Genomic DNA, 9,960 nt, shown 5'->3' with positions numbered 1-9,960 from the left:
CTTAGATGTGAAATCCTGCCTTGCCCAGGCCAGGCCCCAGACACTCACCAGGGGGTTGGAGACTGCATTGTGTGAGGGCAGGCACAGCCCTTTCAGGTGTGAGTGACCACTCCTCTCCTCCCTCCTAGCACAGATGGCTCATCAGGATATGCAGGCTACACCCCAGCTCCCTTTGTGTCACTGTCTAGTGTGAGGCACAACCAGCCAAACTGTCAAACTGACCCATACAGGGAATCCACAAACAGGCAGAGTCACAGAAATGGTATAAGCAAGAAAATGCTCACTTTCTAAAAGTGGCATTTTCAAACACACAATCGCAAAATCAATTTTACTAAAATATGTATTTTTAAATTGTGAGCTCAGAGACCCCAAACTCCATGTCCATCCGCTCCCAAAAGGAATCTACACTTTAATCATATTTAAAGGCAGCCCCCATGTTAACCTGAGAGGGACAGGCCTTGCAACAGTGAAAAACGAATTTAGCATTATTTCACTGGCAGGACATATAAACCACATTACTATGGGGGTCATTCTGACCCTGGCGGTAATTACCGCCATGGCGGAGGTTGGCGGTAGCACCGCCAACAGGCTGGCGGTGCACCGCTGGGCATTCTGACCGCGGCGGTTCAGCCGCGGCCAGAAACGGAAAGTCGGCGGTGTACCGCCGACTTTCCGCTGCCCTTGAGAATCCTCCATGGCGGCGGAGCGCGCTCCGCCGCCATGGGGATTCTGACACCCCCTACCGCCATCCTGTTCCTGGCGGGTCTCCCGCCAGGAACAGGATGGCGGTAGGGGGTGCCGCAGGGCCCCTGGGGGCCCCTGCAGTGCCCATGCCAATGGCATGGGCACTGCAGGGGCCCCCGTAAGAGGGCCCCACAAAGTATTTCAGTGTCTGCTATGCAGACACTGAAATACGCGACGGGTGCCACTGCACCCGTCGCACCTTCCCACTCCGCCGGCTCAATTCTGAGCCGGCGTCCTCGTGGGAAGGCTGTTTCCCACTGGGCTGGCGGGCGGCCTTTTGGCGGTCGCCCGTCAGCCCAGTGGGAAACCCAGAATGACCGCCGCGGTCTTTCGACCGCGGTACGGTCTTCTGGCGGTTCCCGCTTGGCGGGCGGCTCCCGCCGCCCGCCAATATCAGAATCACCCCCTATATGTCCTACCTTAACCATACACTGCACCCTGCCCTTGGGGCTACCTAGGGCCTACCTTAGGGGTGCCTTACATGTAAGAAAAAGGGAAGGTTTAGGTCTGGCAAGTGGGTACACTTGCCAAGTCGAATTTACAGTTAAAACTGCACACACAGACACTGCAGTGGTAGGTCTGAGACATGATTACAGAGCTACTTATGTGGGTGGCACAACCAGTGCTGCAGACCCACTAGTAGCATTTGATTTACAGGCCCTGGGCACCTCTAGTGCACTGTACTAGGGTCTTACTAATAAATCAAATATGCCAATCATGGAGAAGCCAATTCCGTACACATTTTGTAAAGGAGCACCTGCACTTTAGCACTGGTTAGCAATGGTAAAATGCTCAGAGTAACAAAAATAGCAAAATCGGAGTCCAGCACACATCAACAACCTGGGGTACAAAGGCAAAAAGTTAAGGGAGACCACGCCAAGGATGAAAAGTCTAACAGCACTCGTATATTGTTTTTACAGAGTAAAGTGTCTTCCTCAGGAGTACAGCTCTTGGTACTTAACCTCAAATAATGTAACATTCCAATTCTTAGGTTTCTTCTAAAAGTGCTTGCAAAACAAGATGGGCAACAGGAGTGTAAACACCTCTTCTTTGTACCGCAAGTACAACTTGGTCGAAATGGAGTAAGCTTTTGTCTGCCAAATGACAGGTACAGGTAGGGCTACAACAGAACAAGGTTTGCTCAAGACAAATGTACATTGTGCAACAGAAGTGCAAGTTTTGCTTCCTCACACGCAGATCAAGCACAATAGTCAGAAAGCAAACCTTTGACTCAATTTCTCGCAGAAGGCAGCAAGTTCAATCTTTGATTCCCCACAAAAGAAATTCAGTAGTGCAGGATACTACAAACTTACATTGCTCCAGAACATATACATTTAAGGTATGAGTGACTTGTTGGTGACAGAGAGGTCTGTAGAGTTAATGCTTAACTCACTGAAAGGAATGTATAGGTGGAGTGAGTGACTATGGAAGTTCTAACACTATTCTCCCTAAGGTGATATTCAACATCAGCATCCTGAAAGTCCTGCTGCTGCCCCTCATGCACCAGTTGTTAATGTTGATCCTTTGCTTTTCCACATATAGAGAAGCAGATGTAACCTACCAGGTCATGGTTATTTGGAGCATCCTAGTCACAGCCTAAGTAACCATGTCCTAGACAGGTGCACAGGTGCCAAACTCTTTGAAAAAGTTTTGAATGTGCACACACCAGGCGCACTTCAGTCCCAGCCTAGGTAATATACCTGTTCACAATTCTGAACCATTGACGGTGGGCAAGCCAACAAATTAACACAGAGAGCTGATCCGGATTCCAGACAATGATCTGACTTGGCCCTAAGACCGTCGTACAACAAACACCAGGTTAAAATATCATAGTCTCTTAAAAATTAAAAAAGTGTATTTGTTTAACACGTGGATGTGTTTCACCTTAGCACATCACAATATATCACTGCATTCAGAATGTTAATTAAAATTGCTTTTTTTTAAACCTGAACTTGGAAATGGCCCTGCCCTGATGACAAAAAGTGAACTAAGAGGCAACTGAGTAGTCATGTATATCCTATATGTGGCTTAAAGTCTATAGATGAGGCAACATTACAGTTTATGAAATCAATCACAAGAAAGGTTATTGTACCGCAAAGACCCTGAGCTTAAGTATTTGAAGGTGCTCTTGTATGTTGTAAGTATGAAAAATGAGGCTCGGTGAAATAAAAGAATTGCCTAAAATTACACAATTCGGTCAAATGGGGAAGTAGGCATTGATCCCAGGTTTTCTGGTTTCTCACTGTAATTCAGCCACTAAATGGATATCTCTTTCTCTCACCCATTTTACATTGAAGTTCAGTGCTTTGCCTTTAATATTTGGTGAATGGGGTGCAAACAGAACCCACATGCAAGCTCAGCTCCTTTTGGGCTTGAGGGCCCAAGAGGACCTCAAGCTGAGCCAGAACCAGGCTTCTCACTTGAGCTTTTAGTGGCTCGTCCACTTCTGGCTGCCATTGTTACTGGTGCTTCAGGCAGCTAGCCACATTCCACGAGGCTGCAGTGACACAGTAGCTCTCCCAGTGGGACTCAGTGCAACACTTCCTTACTATGGAGGTTCTGGCACTGCACGGCACAGCCAAGGCTAAGTACCGCAATCAAATGAAACTTCTAAGGCAGTTGTTTGTTTTTTTCAGTCTTACGTTGAGTGCTTATTTTAGTATGTCAATGGTGAATTTCATTCCAAGTAAGTTACTTGATGCATAGAATAAAAAATGCACATGCCTGGTGTTCTTGCTCTCTCCCCATGTCACCAAAACAATTCCCACACTAAGGAGGTGGAGATGAAGGTGATGGGGTGCATCTGGCCGTCTCCCTCCTGACAGCACAGTGGCAATCTCTGCTCTGATGATAAGATAAAATAATCCTTTCGGACACATGGGGCTGGTTTTCTTTACTTGTTCTTTAGAAATGCTTCCCCGTAGCACCTCAGCAGGCAAAGAAAGCAAACCCCACTGGAAGAAAAATCTTTTTATTTTTTTTTATTTGCTGCATGCTTGTTAGACATTGCAGTGCAGTATCAATATCACGGAAAGTATGCATATTGTGGAATCGCTAAAAGCTTTTGAGTCTCCCTTGTCTTGCTGCCATGTTGCTGCTAGTCTGTTTTCAGAGTACCAGATCTCACCACACCTTGGGCCTGATTCACAAAGATAAACGTACACCGTTGTGTGAGTTTACGTTTTTTTGTACCCACAAACTATGAGTCGATAGGAAGTTTACAACTGCGGGGAATCCACAGTTGGGTTGGAGAACTCCGCACATAAAAAATAGGCCTCTCCTGCCTTTTACTGTGCGGAGTTACCCTTGTGGATCAGGCCTCCGCTGGATGATGTCCAGGACCTGATTTTATGTTTTAACGAATTCTATAGCAATACCTAGGCTGATCAGTCCATGACAGTCACTCTGCAGGCGCAGAACTTCATGCCATGATGGCAAATGTCTGAGTGCAAACACAAGGTTTCTCCAGGCTGCACTAGCTCCCTTGCACTTTACCAGGGAGGTGCTGATGGTCACTGTTTCTCAAAGAGTTTCCCTGACTGCAGCCAAGGGAAAGTTCACCTCAGCATAGTCGGACGACTTTGGAAAACGTAACCTAGCGTTACTAAGGGGGATTCATAAGTATTTATGGATGAAGGTTTTGTCTTCACCTGCTCAGATCAATTCCTTGATAAAGGAAGCAAGTGATGCAGTAACTCTCCTGTGAGATTATTTACTTTAAAACATGCATTTTCCTCAGCTCTAACAAGTATCCCAGAGACCAACACATTGATTGCAATATATATTCACAAGACAAGTTTGAGATACTGATGTCTTTTGTGCAATGGCTGTGATTAGTGTAAAAACAAATCTTGCAGCTTGGTTGGACTGTGAGTGGTGTCTTCTGTCAGCAAAACGTTCATTAACTGGGAGCTATTTTAAGTCAATGTTTTATTGAAGATGTGAAAAAGAAGCTCACAGACCCCTTCTGCTCTGGCACAGTACACAATATTAGATCATGATACGCCCCTGGTTAAACAGCGTAGCGCTGCCAACATTTTCTAAAATGTTATTTCTGTTCATGTTTATTTTCTTTTTACCTTTTTGAAGAAACTTTTCTGTTGCCTGGCAGGAGACGACAACCTCAAGTTTGGGTAGGTAGGTATAGGGGAGTTCATGAGAACAAGATACTTTCCTCTCTTACTTCACAGGAATAGTTATAGAAACAGCTGTAAGTCCCCTACTTTCTACCCCACCCTACCCCACTCCATGGGCTGAGCTTCAGCACATGGCTGGCAGACACCTTGGTGTTTTTGTCTTAAGAGAATGTAAGAAACAGAACCCAGCCATGAGATTAAAAAGTTTTAACAGGTGCACAGGGTTTAACAGTTTTAACAGGAGGAGCCCCCATCAAAAAGGACTCTTACTAATGAGCTTGGGAAGAAGTCCTTTCTAGAAGAAGTTACCTTTCATCTAGAGTGCTTGAACATTTTAAGAAAAAGACTTAGGGGTCTGACGAATACAATATATGTAGAGCAGTGGCCAGTCTTCCTGAATCAGTATGAGGAATCAAAGAAATGATTCTCGGTTTTGTGATATCGTATTTTTGCTTAATAAACGTGCTCAGACTTCAGGTAGGTATGTGAGTGTAGTCTTCTTTGACATCTCCTGCAAGAGACCAATCTCAGCTCTGTCAATCTATTGAGGATTTATCTGTGCTTTATTGGTGAACTTAGTCCCAACAAATATAGGATCACAATCTGAAGGGTAGTAGCACACATGGAATTGTAGGTTGTGTGGAGCACCAACTGTACAAACATGAAGGGGTTATGCTCCCCGACCCCCAGACCCTCACCACTAATAAAACTCATGAAAACTGCATCCATGTGTACTTAGCTAACCCTCATCAGAGCATTACTTGCTGTAAATGAAACTGAAAATGTGTGATCATTCCTGCTTCCCAACAAAAGAGCTGTTGAGAACCACAACCGTTACAATTTACATTGTCTAGCATTGCATTGTGGCATAAAGCCAATTCCTGTCTTATTTCCAGGATGACAGTGCTACCACTGTGAAGGCGGCCTCATTACCATAACCTCCTCCCTAACTCTCGGGCTTGGCAAAGATAAAGCAAGGCTGCGCTCAGAGATCCCATAGCAGAAAAAGATCCAGAATCCTTCCTGGAGGTGAACTGATGTTGTACTGGAGCGTAATCAGTATCTGACTGTGACGCGCAGGTTCTATCTTCCTCTCCTGGAGACACAGAGTAGAAGGTTCTCCCTTTATGAAGCACCTGTAAGCTCCGCCCGCTGAGCCACGCCCCGTCCACCCTCGAAGTAGGTAAAGGAATTCCCACCTTTTACCAGGATGATGGACAGCTTTCCAAAACGACCCCACTGCGTTTACCGCCGATTCCGGTGGTGCATTGTTGATGCGCAGAAGCACGGACATCTCCACAGACGCACTAGTAACAATAACATTGCCAAAGGCACACAAGGTTGCTGGAGACGTTTACCCCGTGGCCCATCAGGTACCCCTAGTGTACAATATAAACGGGGCGTATAAAACATGCTAGGTAACGCTTACTGACATACTCGTAGAAAATACTCCGGTTGGTTCGGTCACGATGCTCATTTTACAGAAACTAAACCTCAACAGGAAGCACTTACCAATATAAACGTAGCAGGTGCCCCAGTTGAAGCTCAGCTTCTGGAAAGGACAAGCCACCCTAACTCTCGGGCTTGGCAAAGATAAAGCAAGGCTGTGCGCTCAGAGATCCCATAGCAGAAAAAGATCCAGAATCCTTCCTGGAGGTGAACTGATGATGTACTGGAGCGTAATCAGTATCTGACTGTGACGCGCGGGTTCTATCTTCCTCTCCTGGAGACACAGAGTAGAAGGTTCTCCCTTTATGAAGCACCTGTAAGCTCCGCCCACTGAGCCACCCCCCGTCCACCCTCGAAGTAGGTAAAGGAATTCCCGCCTTTTACCAGGATGATGGACAGCTTTCCAAAACGACCCCACTGCGTTTACCGCCGATTCCGGTGGTGCGTTGTTGATGCGCAGAAGCACGGACATCTCCACAGACGCACTAGTAACAATAACATTGCCAAAGGCACACAAGGTTGCTGGAGACGTTTACCCCGTGGCCCATCAGGTACCCCTAGTGTACAATATAAACGGGGCGTATAAAACATGCTAGGTAACGCTTACTGACATACTCGTAGAAAAATACTCCGGTTGGTTCGGTCACGATGCTCATTTTACAGAAACTAAACCTCAACAGGAAGCACTTACCAATATAAACGTAGCAGGTGCCCCAGTTGAAGCTCAGCTTCTGGAAAGGACAAGCCACCCTAACTCTCGGGCTTGGCAAAGATAAAGCAAGGCTGTGCGCTCAGAGATCCCATAGCAGAAAAAGATCCAGAATCCTTCCTGGAGGTGAACTGATGATGTACTGGAGCGTAATCAGTATCTGACTGTGACGCGCGGGTTCTATCTTCCTCTCCTGGAGACACAGAGTAGAAGGTTCTCCCTTTATGAAGCACCTGTAAGCTCCGCCCGCTGAGCCACGCCCCGTCCACCCTCCAAGTAGGTAAAGGAATTCCCGCCTTTTACCAGGATGATGGACAGCTTTCCAAAACGACCCCACTGCGTTTACCGCCGACTCCGGTGGTGCGTTGTTGATGCGCAGAAGCACGAGGACATCTACACAAAGACGCACTAGTAACAATAACATTGCCAAAGGCACACAAGGTTGCTGGAGACGTTTACCCCGTGGCCCATCACGTACCCCTAGTGTACAATATAAACAGGGTGTATAAAACATGCTAGGTAACGCTTACTGACATACTCGTAGAAAATACTCCGGTTGTGTAGGCCACGATGCTCATTTTACAGAAACTAAACCTCAACAGGAAGCACTTACCAATATAAACGTAGCAGGTGCCGCAGTCGAAGCTCAGCTTCTGGAAAGGACAAGCCACCCTGGCTCTTGGGCTTGGCAAGGATGAAGCACGGTTGTGCGCTCAGAGATCCCATAGCAGAGGAAGATCTGGAGTACTTCCTGGAGGTGAACTGATGGTGTGCTGGAGCGTGGTCTGTGTCTGACTGTGACGCGCGGGTTCTATCTTCCTCTCCTGGAGACACAGAGTAGAAGGATCTCCCTTTATAAAGCACCTGTAAGCTCCGCCCGCTGAGCCACGCCTGTCCACCCTCGAAGTAGGTAAAGGAATTCCCGCCTCTTACCAGGATGATGGACAGCTTTCCAAAACGACCCCACTGCGTTTACCGCCGATTCCGGTGGTGCGGTGTCGATGCTCAGAAGCACGAGGACATCTCCACAAAGACGCACTAGTAACAATAACATTGCCAAAGGCACACAAGGTTGCTGGAAACGTTTACCCCATGGCCCATCACATACCCCTAGTGTACAATATAAACGTAGCAGATGCCGCAGTTGAAGCTCACCTTCTGGAAAGGACAAGCCACCCTAACTCTTGGGCTTGGCAAAGATAAAGCAAGGCTGTGCGCTCAGAGATCCCATAGCAGAAAGATCTAGAATCCTTCCTGGAGGTGAATCTGATGATATACTGGAGCGTAATCAGTATCTGACTGTGACGCGCGGGTTTCTATCTTCCTCTCCGGGAGACACAGAGTAGAAGGTTCTCCCTTTATAAAGCACCTGTAAGCTCCGCCCGCTGAACCACACCCCGTCCACCCTCGAAGTAGGTAAAGGAATTCCCGCCTTTTACCAGGATGATGGACAGCTTTCCAAAACGACCCCAATGCGTTTACCGCCGATTCCGGTGGTGCGTTGTTAATGCTCAGAAGCACGAGGACATCTCCACAAAGACGCACTAGTAACAATAACATTGCCAAAGGCACACAAGGTTGCTGGAGACGTTTACCCCGTGGCCCATCACGTACCCTTAGTGTAGAATATAAACGGGGCGTATAAAACATGCTAGGTAACGCTTACTGACATACTCGTAGAAAATACTCCGGTTGTGTAGGCCACGATGCTCATTTTACAGAAACTAAACCTCAAAGGAAGCACTTACAATCATAATCGTAGCAGGTGCCGCAGTCGAAGCTCAGCTTCTGGAAAGGACAAGCCACCCTGGCTCTTGGGCCTGGCAAGGATGAAGCACGGCTGTGCGCTCAGAGATCCCATAGCAGAGGAAGATCTGGAGTCCTTCCTGGAGGTGAACTGATGGTGTGCTGGAGCGTGGTCTGTGACGTGCGGGTTCTGTCTTCCTCTCCTGGAGACACAGAGTAGAAGGTTCTCCCTTCGTGGAGCACCTGTAAGCTCCGCCCGCTGAGCCACGCCCCGTCCATCCTCGAAGTAGGTAGGGGAATTCCCGCCTCTTGCCAGGATGATGGACAGCTTTCCAAGGCGACCCCACTGCGTTTGCCGCCGACTCACGTGGTGCGTTGTTGATGCGCAGGGGCGCGAGGACATCTCCGCGGGGACGCACTAGTGGCAATGACATTGCCGGGGGCACACAAGGTTGCTGAAGACGTTTTGCCCCCGTGGCCCATCACATACCCTAGTGTACAATGTGGACGCGGCAGATGCCGCGGTTGAAGCTCACCTTCTGGAAAGGACGGCCCACCCTGGCTCTTGGGCTTAGCAGGGATGGGGCGGGGCGTGGCTGTGCGCTCAGAGATCCCATGGCGGAGGAGATCTGGAATCCTTCCTGGAGGTGAGCTGATGATGTGCTGGAGCGTGGTCTGTGTCTGACTGGGACGCGCGGGTTCTGTCTTCCTCTGCTGGAGACACAGAGTGGAGGGTTTCTCCCTTTGTGGAGCACCTGTTGGCTCCGCCCGCTGGGCCACGCCCCGTCCACCCTCGAGGTAGGTGGGGGAGTTCCCGCCTTTTACCAGGATGATGGATGGACGACTAAGTATTTTTTACCCATGATTCTAATTATGTATTGTATGTGCAGATGTGTGTGTATAGTCATGTGTGTGTGTGTATAAATATATATATATATGTGTATGTATGTGTATATGTTGTATCTGTGCCTGGCATGTTTCTATGAATTTCTGCTCTCTTTTTATCACACTTATCTACTCATCACTCTTATGTCATGTCTCTATCAAACTATCCTCCATTCTCACTCGGACTCATCCCAAATCCCTTCGACCACTTTCATCTCCTAAATATCTCTGCCTAAGCTCATCCCTCCACCCCCACATCTAACTCACCAAACCTCACTCTACCTCTGTGAC

This window comes from Pleurodeles waltl, chromosome 4_1 (genome assembly GCF_031143425.1).
Source record: "Pleurodeles waltl isolate 20211129_DDA chromosome 4_1, aPleWal1.hap1.20221129, whole genome shotgun sequence".
Taxonomy (NCBI): domain Eukaryota; kingdom Metazoa; phylum Chordata; class Amphibia; order Caudata; family Salamandridae; genus Pleurodeles; species Pleurodeles waltl.
The sequence above is the reverse complement of the archived record's forward strand: the minus strand, read 5'-3'. Positions refer to the sequence as shown.